The sequence below is a fragment of the Hylobates moloch genome, unplaced genomic scaffold, assembly GCF_009828535.3.
Source record: "Hylobates moloch isolate HMO894 unplaced genomic scaffold, HMol_V3 SCAFFOLD_6, whole genome shotgun sequence".
Lineage (NCBI taxonomy): Eukaryota > Metazoa > Chordata > Mammalia > Primates > Hylobatidae > Hylobates > Hylobates moloch.
This window is the reverse complement of record NW_026652281.1, coordinates 39,686,011-39,699,355: the sequence shown is the minus strand read 5'-3', so window position 1 is coordinate 39,699,355 and position 13,345 is coordinate 39,686,011. Positions and strand designations below refer to the sequence as shown.

The 13,345-nt window shown below is 34.5% G+C and overlaps 1 protein-coding gene across 5 annotated transcripts in view; it reads left to right on the top strand.

Annotated features, from left to right (window-relative positions):
• Positions 1-13,345, top strand: part of FER (FER tyrosine kinase) — a 461,875-nt gene that overhangs the window by 213,204 nt on the left and 235,326 nt on the right. The window lies entirely within an intron of this gene.

Sequence of the window (13,345 nt, the reverse complement as noted above, 5' to 3'; positions counted from 1 at the left end):
GAAAGGTTCAGGTTATAAAAGATTCTAAGTTGTATAAGTCAAGGAAAATGTCTAGCAATTGGGAATAAATTAGGTTTCTAATTTGGGATGTCACATTTACAATGTATTATAAGATATTAGAACTGTTAAAAACTAGTCTACTCTTCACAGAAGCAGTATATCAGAACTTACCTATGTGGAGCCAGGTGGTTGGATAAGAGATTGTCTTAGGTCATTTTTACCTCTATGATCTATCACAGAAAACACTACTTACATGTGCTTTACAAGATTTGTTCAATAAAGTATGGGTATGCAGAAGTTTTGTGTTTTAAAGGTAAAATCTTTGGGACTTAAACCGAAGTGGATCAATGGAGCTGACTTAGTTTCTGAGCACTTTTGATGTTTCAGGAGTTGGGTTGGTATTGGCAAGAGCTCTTTCCTTTCGGGACTGTCTAATATGAAGAACAGCATAGAAATAGGAAAGCCACACAACTTGGTAGATTAATATTTGTTGATATGACTTTTATACATTTAGGGATTGCTTTTAATTTGAAGTAAGTGCTAGTTCCAAGAATGCTGATACCTAGTCTGGATTTAATGATTTGGAAATTTAAAAAACAATTATTTTATTTCCTTTTGTTAATCTGGGAAATAATATCTATATTTGTACTTTATTGTACTACTGAGTCTTCACTGAGAGGATGACCTTTAATATTTCTCTCACAGAAGATTTTGACAGTTGTTTGTTAAACAGTCTAATTCTCTGGTTAAGGAACTGGCTTTCTTGAACAATTTTTTTATAGTTATGAAATTGGTTCATTCTTTGTTAATTTTTTAAATTCATTTTCTACCCTTATTTACCAAAACCATAAAAAATTCTTCTTCAGCCTGACATAGGTTGTCACATTTTTTCTATAGCACTATATATATATATATATAAATCTTTCAATATTTCCTCCTTCATCTCTAAATGAATGCTGTTGTTACAGAATTCTAAGATATTTTCTCTTTAGTCAAAGCAATCTATTCTCATGGCTTTATTTACTATTTATACATCAACAATTTGCAAATTTATATTTATAACTTAGATTTCTATTTTCCAAAACTCAAATTGTTCTACTTTCCACCTCAAACTGAGCTTATCACCTTTAACTTCAAAATTTGTTGTTTCTTTTTAAACAAGTGATACCACCAAATACCCAGCTTCTCAAGTCATAAATTGAGGGGTCTTCTTTGACATCTCTTTCTTTTACATCACTGCCCTCCCTCTAGCACTCTAGGTTACAATTAAGTATATATCTCTTAAAAATACAAAAGTTAGCTGGGGGTAGTGGCACATGCCTGTAGTCCCAGCTACTTGGGGGGCTGAGATGGGAGGATTGCTTGAGCCCGAGAGGTTGAGGTTGTAGTGAGCTGTGATTGTACCACTGCACTCCAGCCTAGGCAGCAGAGTGAGACCCTGTCTCTAAATAAATAAAGTGTTTTGTATGCTTAATTATTCATGTGGAAGTATGAACATCAATTCCAGCATATATCAGTATGAATAAAATTCAGTGCAGGAAGATATTTTTTATCCAGATTAGGTTAACAAAATATACAAATAGGATTTCAGAGATACTGATGTCCCATTTCATAAGTCAACCAAATATTTGCATTGTCTACAGGCTTAGCCAGGTTTAAATTGGGAGACCAAATCTATAAAAGAAAGAAATAACAACGCAGATATGAGTTTGACTAGGAATACAAAATTTCAAATAAAGCTATACCCCTTATAATATAAAATTTGCTATAAAACTTTGATAATAGATTAGATTCTCTGGACTATTACATGGTTAATTATTGTTTTTCCAACCCCCAACACTTTGGAATTGATTATCTCACCATCCGATAGAACTAGCTATGAAAATAAATACATACTGGATGCTGTAGAAATTTAAATCATTGTATATGATTTTTTATATGAGGTAGAAATTTAAAGTTTATCTGGCTATTAACCTAAAGTACGGTATTTGAAATATGCAAATCATTATCTCAGTTTGTTGCAAATATTATACACTGATTTAAAGGATCATGTTACTCTTTTAAAAGAAAATCACAAAGCAGAAGCTTTGAGTTAGATAATTTTCAAGTATGAGTAGATAACAAATTGATATGGATTTGTTATGGTGGTAGTATCTGTTATCTTCCTTTGAATTATTTGTACCCTTATAACTGAATCTATTTCTTGATTTAATTTGTGTGAAAAGTAAATGTCTTTGATTATATAATGTGCTGTAAAATATTTAATTTCTGTCTTGCTAGACTAGCCTACATAAAGAATTCCACTTTAGTTCATTGTAATTTCTATTTCCCGTTTACTTCTCTTCCCATTTATCTCTGCTCCTACCCATAAAAACATGTTTATCATCATAATGCCTAACTTGAGGACAGAATGGCCAAAGTAATCTCTTCCTTACCTTCACATTTTTATGCACATTCACTCAGAGGTACAGAAAACTAGACAGGATTAAATTGTTTAACTTTCTCACTTTATGAAAACTAGTGAGTGCCTGAGCCACCCATCCCTCTCCCTGATTTTTCCTACACTGCCTTCAGAGCTTGTGTAAACATATGGAAGATGGAAGAAATTTTTGTAAAGAGGGGTTATTGATCACCCATTATCATCATTCTTACATTAGCAAACAAGTTGGACATGTATATGACCTGTTCTTTACTTAATTCAGTTTCTACTCAAATGTCACTTCGTCAGAGAGGCCTTCTCTGACTACCATGTATAAAATAACACATCAAGCCCTTTTGCTCCCCCTTCTTCTGCCTTTATTTCTCTTCTTCATGCTGACATTTAAGTGACATTTTATTAAATGATGTATTTTTAATCATTTGTCTCTCCCAAGTAAAATAACTTCAGTAGGGCCGCAGTTGTATTTAACAATTAGTGTAGTGTATTTCCAGTGTCTCGAAGAGTGCTGATCCAGGGTAATGTTCAATAAATATTTGTTAGAGGATTGAATTCACTGAGCAATGGCTAGGAGCCCAGGTAATTGCTGAACTTTTTATATGCATTATCTCATTTAACCCCACATATTCCTATAAATATTAATAAGAATTGTTGTTAATCTCATATAATATTATTGTTGCTGTTATTGCTATAAAATATTATGAATGAAGAGCTAAAGATTAAAATGGTAAATGAATTCCCCAAGAAAACAGAACTGGTTAAGAGGCAGATCTGGAGTTTGAGCCCACATTCTTAACCACTATCTATTTTTCTAGATTGTAGAGTCTAAATTTTAGAGGCTAAAATAAACTGTTTAATTAATATGAATGTGAGTTTAAGGAAGAGGAAATCTCTTTGATTCTATAAAGTATTAACTTGAACAAGATTTTAATATATCAAAAACTGTTAGTTTCTATAAAAGAAAAATTACTGAACAGTAATATTGGGTAGGGAAAGCTAGGATTTGAGCTAAAATGTAGTGATTGGTCAAATATATTTAAGAAAGACATCTAGTTTAACATTTAAATGACACTTTTGGAAGATATTTGCTTTGTTAAGTTTAATATTTTTTCATATTGAGATGTTTTTAAGTAAGAAATCGCTTTCTGAATCGAAAGTAAAGCAAAAACATTTATGATTAAATGTAGATTAGGCCAGGTGCAGTGGCTCGTGCCTGTAATCCCAGCACTTTGGGAGGCCGAGGTGGGCGGATTGCTTGAGGTAAGGAGTTCGAGACCAGCCTGGCTAACAAGTGAAACCCCGTCTCTACTAAAAATACAAAAATTAGCCAGGTGTGGTGGCACACACCTATAATCCCAGCTATTTGGGAGGCTGAGGCAGGAGAATCACTTGAACCTGGGAGGCAGAGTTTGCAGTGAGCTGAGATCGTGCCATTGCACTCCAGCCTGGGCAACAGAGTGAAACTCCATCTCAAAAAACAAAACAAAACAAAACAAAATGTACATTTGATAGGCAGAGAGCAATTAATTTGAACCTTAGACAACCAGCTTAAATTAAGTAATTGTAATTGTAGCTTTTTACCAGAATGTCATATAGATTGTCAGAATATTAGAGTCAGATTTGTGAAAGGAGAGTAAGTCTCTCTGTGGCTGAAACTACTAACTTGTCCTGGGGAGACAGGTTCATGGCAGAAACATTCATGATTATCAGACACTGCAAAGAACAGTTTTTAAGAGAAGAAACTGCACTTTAAATTAAGTGCACTGTTTACATTGTTAGTTTTAGATATTTAAAGACCATTTTATCTTACATCTGATATAGCTTGCCTTTTCCAATATTACTGTTTAGTAATTTTCATTTTATAGAGGCTTATAATATAGTTTTTGATATGTTGATATCTTACCAATTCATCATTTTATGAAATCAGTCTTCCTTTTCCTTAAGTCTATATCCATGTTCTTTAATTCATTAAGAGCTATTGTGTAATTTTTAAAATAATTTAATTTTTTAAGAAAGAAAGGAATGAAAAATAGATGTGATTCAGTATTCATTTAGTAAATATTTACTTAGTACTCACTCTGTGCTATGTTCTTTATTATGTTAGAGCGAATAAATGTTACGAAAATGGAGTAGGGTAAGAAGATAATGAAGTTCTAGACTGTGTTGAGGACAGTGTTTACGTAGTGTGTGTGTATGTGCATAGAAAGGGCTAACTTTTTAAATATCAAAGAAAGCCTCCTAATGAATTTTGGACAGAGACGTAAATCAAGACAGGGAGTTATCTGTGTAGTTGTATAAAGGGGTAACGGTGAAAGTGTTTAGCAGTTAGTACAGCATGTGTACCAACCTATCAGAACAGATGCCAGCAGTAAACAATTCGAAGAGCCATAGAGGTGTTTACTGACTGTATATTATCCTTGTGTATCTGGGGAAGAGTGTTTCCTGGTGTGATTGAAAGGACTACAGAGGTTAGTATGGCTGAAGCAGAGTGGTCAAAACGGAGAGTGATGGGAGATGAGCGCAGATTTGGATTAATTTAATAATTAATACATATCATCTTAAAAGGCCAATTTTTCTTTGTATAATTTAAGAAATTCACATCATTTGAGTAGAAATTCAGCATAAGATTTTACAAGTTTTCATAGTGGGTCTCTTGAAACAAAAGATTTATGTTTAATAGTGGTAGTGAATTTCAAGGGAGTATATTTAGTAAAATAGGCCATCCAAATAAATTACAGTAAATTCCATGTTTTTATTTCTAAGAACTTTTTTCCCAGTGACATTATTTTTGGAGGCATCTAGTTAGCTGTGCTTTTGCAGTTAATCATTTTATGCTGTCACGTGTATGGGCTTTTCAAAAAATGCTGTGTGTTGAAAATTTGAAAAGACATAAGACTGATCTTTATTTTTAGCTCTTTAAAATTAGATAATTAAATACCATATCAAATTGGATTTCCAGTCATGGAAACTCACAGTTTGAAAAAAACGTTCTGAACTAGAATATTCACTATTAAGATTTGTATTTAATTGGCTCTTTTAAATCAATTAATTAGGTCTATTGAGAGTGGAAGAGCACAAAAAAGTTACAAAATGTTCTTTTTAGGAAATTTATCAGGAATATATAAATCTCCATGTCGTTCTTGGATTTGAGCACAGAGAATCCATTTTTAAATCCCAGTTTTCACTATTATCAGCCACATCTTCTTAGGCAAGCCAGCCTTCTAACTTCATCTGTGGCCTACAATAACCTCACTTGTTATAAAAGTCATGTGTGAAAATCTCTGTAGTTGTATGGTGGAAACTGCAAAATAGCATATAGTTTTTGTTTGAAAGCATTTTTTGCAGGACAGATAAATAATTAACAGAAGGAAAATTTGGAGCATTTTAAATTGTGAAAGAAGGAAAAAAAACACTTGAGTACTCTTGAGAATACTCTACCTCTATTATTTTATTAAATCTTTTCAACAACTGTGAATTTGAGTATTAATATTATCCCCATTATTAGGTAAGGAAACTCAGACATTATAATTTACCCTTAATCAAATTTACTGTAAGTTTCAGAGTTGTTACCTGAAAGGGATTCTGTTCTATTCATCATCTTTTAATTACAACTCCAGCTAGCATAAATCATAATCTCTACTATCTGATTAATGTCAATAGCTTAACAAAAATTTTTTCTATACTCCAATATTTTAGCACCAGGATATAAGTGAACTGAACAGCTATGTCCCCAGCCCACATGAAAGTCTAGCAGAGACTATAAGCTTGTTGTGCTAAGGGAAATACAGGGTGATATTTGAATATGTAGTTACTACTTAGTATCGTCTGCAAAGTTAAATTAAGATTGGACTTTAGGTTTGATCTACTTAATAATATAAAAGAACCCTACCATGGTACATATATTTAATAACACCCAGACTGATTTTTAAAACTCTACCAGCAGATATTTTGAGGAAAAGCAATGCTAGTGTCAAAAAATTAATAGACCTTAGAAACCACTGATGTTGCATAAATGATACCTCAAAAGTTTCACATCCATAAGCCTACCTCAGACTTTCTTAAATATCATTATGTTTTTAGTCAGAAGAGCCAGGTTTTCAGTAATTACTTCTATACATTTTTTTTTTTGCCTACTTTATACATATTTGAAGGGAAATGGGAATAGGCAGGTAAGGTCTATTAAAATAATAAGTCATTGGAATTTTTTAATGCAAATTGAAAGGCAGGATTTGATATTTATAGCACAAACATTGCCTGATATGCACCATTTCATCATTTTAAAGTATTTATTATACTTTATTTTTCTTTTCTTTTCTTTCCTTTTTTTTTTTTTTTTTTGAGATGGAGTCTCGCTCTGTCACCCAGGCCGGAGTGCAGTGGCGTGATCTCGGCTCACTGCAAGCTCCGCCTCCCGGGTTCACGCCATTCTCCTGCCTCAGCCTCTCCGAGTAGCTGGGACTACAGGCGCCCACCACCACGCCCAGCTAATTTTTTGTATTTTTAGTAGAGACGGGGTTTCACCGTGGTCTCGATCTCCTGACCTTGTGATCTGCCCACCTTGGCCTCCCAAAGTGCTGGGATTACAAGCGTGAGCCACCACGCCGGGCTAACTTTTGTGTTTTTAGTAGAGACGGGGTTTTATTATGTTGCTCAGGCTGGTCTCGAACTCCTGACCTCATGATCCACCCACCTCAGCCTCCCAAAGTGCTGGAATTTCAGGCATGAGCCACTGCGCCTGGCCAAGTATTTGTTATACTTTCTATATGGATGGACTTTGGAAAGCATTTCTACAAATGCACTTTTGTAGAAATCTACAACAAAATGTACAATATTTCTGATATGAACATGGATGTATACATAATGCATAATTTTCCCCTCCCCCATTTCTTGTTGGAAGCCATAGAACAGTAACAAAGAGTAACATGCACAGTAACATTGAACAAACAAACATAGAACAAACAAAGCCATAGAACAAAAACAACAAAAATTAGAAAATTCATAAACTGCATTTTTCATGAAACAGGGACTTCAAAGTATATCATAAGGTAGCCCAAAGCACCTTATGACACATGATTTTTCTCAGTCACTTTGTAAGCTATGGACCTTCAGCTGGTGATGCCCCGACCTGGGCCTCACACAGCCATGTTACTTGCTGCAAGAGGTGGCCTGCTCAGTCGGCCCACCCAGGCCAACTCTGGCTTATGCAGCAGCTCAGCCCACCTGTGTTATAGTTCATATCGCATTCAACTGTTTCCAAGTTCTTTTCCTGCGTCCAAGAAGAATAAGGATACACTGGCAATTGAAGGGTGATGAGGGCAGAGAATAATTTTATTGAGCAACAAAACAGCTCTCAGCAGACAGGGGACATGAGAGTGGTCAGCTACCCTGAGTCAGCTGGTTTCTCTCCCAGTGTGGCTGAGTCTGGGACTTCTATGGCCTCAGAATAGGGGAGTGTATGCTGATTGGTTTGTGAGTATGCAAAAAAGGTTAAAACAAAGGCACCACTGAAAGTTGGGCACGACAGTGTAAAAAACCAATTATGAGGCCAGGCACAGTGGCTCACACCTGTAATCCTAGCACTTTGGGAGGCCAAGGTGGATGAATCACCTAAGGTCAGGAGGTTAAGACCAGCTTGGCCAACATGGTGAAACCCTGTCTCTACTAAAAATACAAAAATTAGCCGGGTGTGGTGGTGGGCACCTGTAATCCCAGCTACCTAGGAGGTTAAGGCAGGAGAATCGCTTGAACCTGGGAGGTGGAGGCTGCAGTGAGCCAAGATTGTGCCACTGCACTCCAGCCTGGGCGACAGAGCAAGACTCTGTCTAAAAAATAAAAAAAACAAAAACAAAAAACAACAAAAACAACAAAAAAACCCCAAACAATTAGGAAAGGGTGGTTATAAGTAAAATAGGTGAAAGGTGGGGAAAGTGTGCCAAATGGGAAGACAGGCGCTCATTGTGGTGCATAGTTTGACTTGTGGCTTGGCTTTCTGGCTTTAAACTGAAAAAGCCTGGAGGTTTTGGCTTGGAGTTGGGGTTTCACTGGGGACCTGCCCCTATCTGCCTAGGCATTTGTCTACCCCTTGCTGCTATCACATGGATTGTGGAGCCTTAAGTACTTGTATTAATAAAATAAAAAGCATGAAATAAATGAGTTCATCATCTCATCCAAAATGTGGGAAAATCAAGCCCACAATCAAATCAAAGGAATGTGGAAGAATGGAAGTAATAAAACTAAAAGCATAAAGGAATGAATTAGAAAATGGAAAAATATAATATGTATATAATAGTTGCCTTTAGAAAATTAATAATTAAAATACTTCATATAATCAATACAAACTCATACCACAAAAGGGTGAATCTCTTTAATATACAATGTGCTACTAGAAATAGATAAGGACAACCAAATAAAAATATTGGCAATGGATATGGGTGGCTAGTTTAGAAAATAGAAATACAAATGATTTTAAATATATTAAAGTTGATTTGCCCCATTCTCAGTAAAACAAAGGAAAAATAAAAATACATTTATTCACCTATTAGATTAGCATAAATTTAAAATTTAATAACAATGTCTTGACAAAGATGTGGATAGAAATGCTCTTTGACACTTTGCTGTCGAGAGTATAAATTCTCAACAACATGAAAAACCACTATAGAAGGCATTTTGGCAGAATCTGTCAAAACTGTAAAATATATATACCTTTGACTCAGCAATAACACTTTCACAACTTATCCTTTAGTTATATGCATGTATGAAGTGGTGTCATTCCAAGGTTAGTCACTGCAGCATTGTTTGTAATATTAGGAAATTGGAAATCATTGAAATTTTCACCATTAGGGGCTAGTTAAATAAATTATAGTACCCTATCCAATGGAGTACTGTGAATGAGGAAGTTGTATATGTACTGACTGGGGAGAGCTCCAGGAGACATTGTTAATACAAAGAACTAAGCTGCAAACAGTTTAGGTTATGTTGTTACCTTTTATATAAAAAGGGTAGGAGTATGATTATAAGTCTGAATTTGCTTTTATGTGATAAAGAAACTTAAAAATAATACAATAAACAATAACAGATCACATGTTTGGGGAGGTGGTTGAAATTGAAAGCAGAGGTTTAAGGGAAACTTTTTACTTGTCATATTTTACATTTTAATTTTTTTGAACACAGTGAATGTATTACCTATTCAAAAGGTAAGATTAAAAAATACTGAAAACATGGCACCTGTCCTCAAGCAATTATAAATTTTTAGGATGATGCTTTATTGAGAAATTATTGATAAGACAAAATATTCATGCTATGTATTGTTAAAGTAGGAAAAGCAGTTTATAAAATAGCATTATGGTATTTATCTGATTTTTATTAAATAAAGTATAGATATCCAAATACATGGAAAAAGTTGGAAGGCTATATTCCAAGATATTAATTATGATTACCTTAGATTGGAGTAGTAATGGGTGATTTGGGGCAGTTTAAAAATGTTTTTCATTGAACATGTTACTATGTTTGTAATATGAACATTTTCTAAAATTATATTACATGCTAATGTTTTGTAGAACACTATAGAGCAATGTTTTAAAAACTATTTTTCCCATAATTTATATGAAGAAATCGCATTTTAGTTTAAGACTCAGAACACACAAACTTGAGAGTATAGATATTTATGTGTGAGTGTAACTCAAACAAGTTTTCCAAACACTGTTTTATGCTTCCTAAATGAGCTGCGTTGTATTTTATTTTATTTATTTTTATTTATTTATTTATTGTTGTTGAGATGGAGTCTCGCTCTGTTGCCCAGGCTGGAGTGCAGTGGTGCAATCTTGGTTCACGGCAAGCTCTGCCTCTCAGGTTCACGCCATTCTCCTGCCTCAGCCTCCCGAGCGGCTGGGACTACAGGCGTCTGCCACCATGCCTGGCTAACTTTTTTTCGTATTTTTTTAGTAGAGAGGGAGTTTTGCCGTGTTAGCCAGGATGGTCTTGAGCTCCTGACCTCGTGATCCGTCAGCCTCGGCCTCCCAAAGTGCTGGGATTACAGGCGTCAGTCACTGCGCCCAGCCTATACTTTATTTTTAAGTGTTTACAGCCAATAAGTTGGTTTCTTGAACCTCAATTTGAAAAGTATTTATATGAAGGATTTTTAAAAATCAACAAAAGCTATTTCTAAAGTCACAGTAAGTGTTACGGGAATTCAGAAGAGAGGAAAGAATTGGCTGGGAATGGTTTAAAAAGGAAGATGAACTTGAAGTAGGTCTTGAGAATAGGCAGAAGGAGGAGGAGGGAAATTATTTGATAAGAGGAGAAGCTAAACATGGGAGATTTCTAGACCTGTTTTAAGTCAGGCAAGATCAGTTTGACAGAAGCAGGTGATTTGGAAAGGTGAATAATCTGAAAAGTCTAGGTTAAAATTAGATTTTTGAAGGCCCTGAATACCAGAATTGTGATGGAAAATGCTACTCCGGTAAAGGTTTATAAGCAAAGGATGAATGTGATATAAGCACATCCTAAATATGATGGTGATACCACATACTTCATACCTCATATGTGAGATATATACATACCTCACTAAAATATTGAAGCTATTCAGATTTTTAATTGTGGGAAGAAGTTAAGGAATTTATTGGCAGACTTAACAGAAAAAAATCAATGTTCATTTTACCATGTTTCAAATAGTACTGGTGTAGCTAAAACCAACTCCTAGTATAGTAATGTTAAAATAGAAATAGAAACACAATGGCCAGGCTCAGTGTCTCACACTTGTAATTCCAGCACTTTGGGAGGCTGAGGTGGAGGATCACGTGAACCTGTCTCAAAAAAAAAAAAAAACCAGAAAGAAAGAAAGAAATTCTCAGTACTGGGGGAAAGTAAGTAATGATAGGAATTCAGAAATAGTGAATAAAATACAGGCTCCTAATGGCCTATGTATAATTTCCTTGTTGAGCTTAAAATTTAGCTGTAAGCTTCCTGGAAGCTGTTACAGAAAAAGAGTTAGCTAATTTCATGATTAGAAAGGAAGAAGGATTTTAATTTGTTTAAAGCAAAATTTTACTGCCAGTAAGTTCTTTTTTTTTTTTATTATTGTACTTCAAGTTTTAGGGTACATGTGCACAATGTGCAGGTTTGTTACATATGTATCCACGTGCCATGTTGGTGTGCTGCACCCATTAACTCCTCATTTAGCATTAGGTATATCTCCTAATGCTATCCCTCCCCCCTCCCCCCACCCCACAACAGTCCCGGGAGTGTGATGTTCCCCTTCTTGTGTCCATGTGTTCTCATTGTTCAATTCTCACCTATGAGTGAGAACATGCGGTGTTTGGTTTTTTGTCCTTGCGATAGTTTACTGAGAATGATGATTTCCAGTTCCATGTTCTAAGGGAAATTTCTCTCTTGGGATTTTAGATAACAGTGTCCTCAACAATATTTTTGTACAAGTTTAGAAACAGATTTCATAGGTTGTTGATTTTAGCATCCTTTAAATGTAGCCAAGGGTATAATATTAAAATACAGTTAATAAAGAACATCCTACATCAGCATTTTCCCCCTATTTTCAATTTTTCCTGAATAGAATAGTGAAATTCTAGGAGTCTAGACTTATCAAAATATTAATAAAAATTAGCATTAAATACATTAAAAAGTTTAAACAACTGTCAGAATATCAAGGGTTACACATATGACATTTACAAATATCTCATGATATTTATTTACCTGAACAGTTTAATATTTAGTCAGGTTGGTAGAGAATTCACATGCCGAGTGAAAACAAACATTAAGATGTAATGAATTGTTGAAGTTTTTTTTCCCTTTAGGCTTTACACTTTTGAAAATATGTTTCCAATATTTTATTTCATTTTATAAATTACCAATTCAGAATTACTTAATTTAATGAAGGGTCACCATCTTTTTTATTGTTTTGCTTCTTAGATTTTGAATTTAGACATTGAGGACACATTTGATATTCTATAAGCCCCAAAAGAACAGAGGAACTCTGATGCAAGGATTGTTAGTGTTTGTGCTTCTATAGTTCAAGAAGAAGAAAAGTGGTTAACAGAATGGAGGGACAGATGAGAGGTGGTAAGGAGTGAGTGTGGTGAGTGTGTGAGAAGTAGGAGTATGACAGAGAGAAGAGGGTACCTTCTCGGCCTCTGTCTTGGGCTGGTCTCTTCAACCCACAAAACACCTTTTCCTTAGTAGTCTCCTCCCTCTGTCCCTACCTGCAGCTCACATACACTTCTGAGGTAGAACATCTCGCATGATGATATTTTCATTATTCCATCTTCATTATTAGTCTACTTTATTTGACATATATACTTATAAAGCATCTCATAAAAATGTCTTCTTCCTCAGCTTACATTGTTCTTTGAAGTAGTTATGGCATTTACTTTATTCAGTCTTGTACTATGTTAGTTTTGTATATCTGACGTGCCCATTGGATAACAAGCTGTTTGAGAGCAATAAGGATATTTTACTCACTTTTTTGTATCTCTCAGAGTCTTATGTATAATATACATTCAGTAAATACTTGATATTATTTTTCAAAAAATCTAGACATCTAAGAAGTGCCCAATATAACATTTGAAAAATATAAATAAAAGACTCATGTTCTATTTTCAGAATAATGTAGAAATTTTGGCTTTTAACGATTCCAGAGTTGGGCTTTGTTTAGATTTATGTGTGGCATCTCTTTGGAAATAAGATATATCCAGTTTCAATTCTATTTGTACAGTAATTTACTTTCTATTTTTAAATTACTTTATATTTGAAGTGATTTTCCACGTAGTTACAGTGCTGTTCGGAAACTTCATAAATGTTTTTGAGTACAGATAGAAAACATTTCTGGCTGCACTCTTATTCAGCTTATCTAATTGTTTGCAAACTATATCTAATTGTTTCCATTAAATTTATTTGACA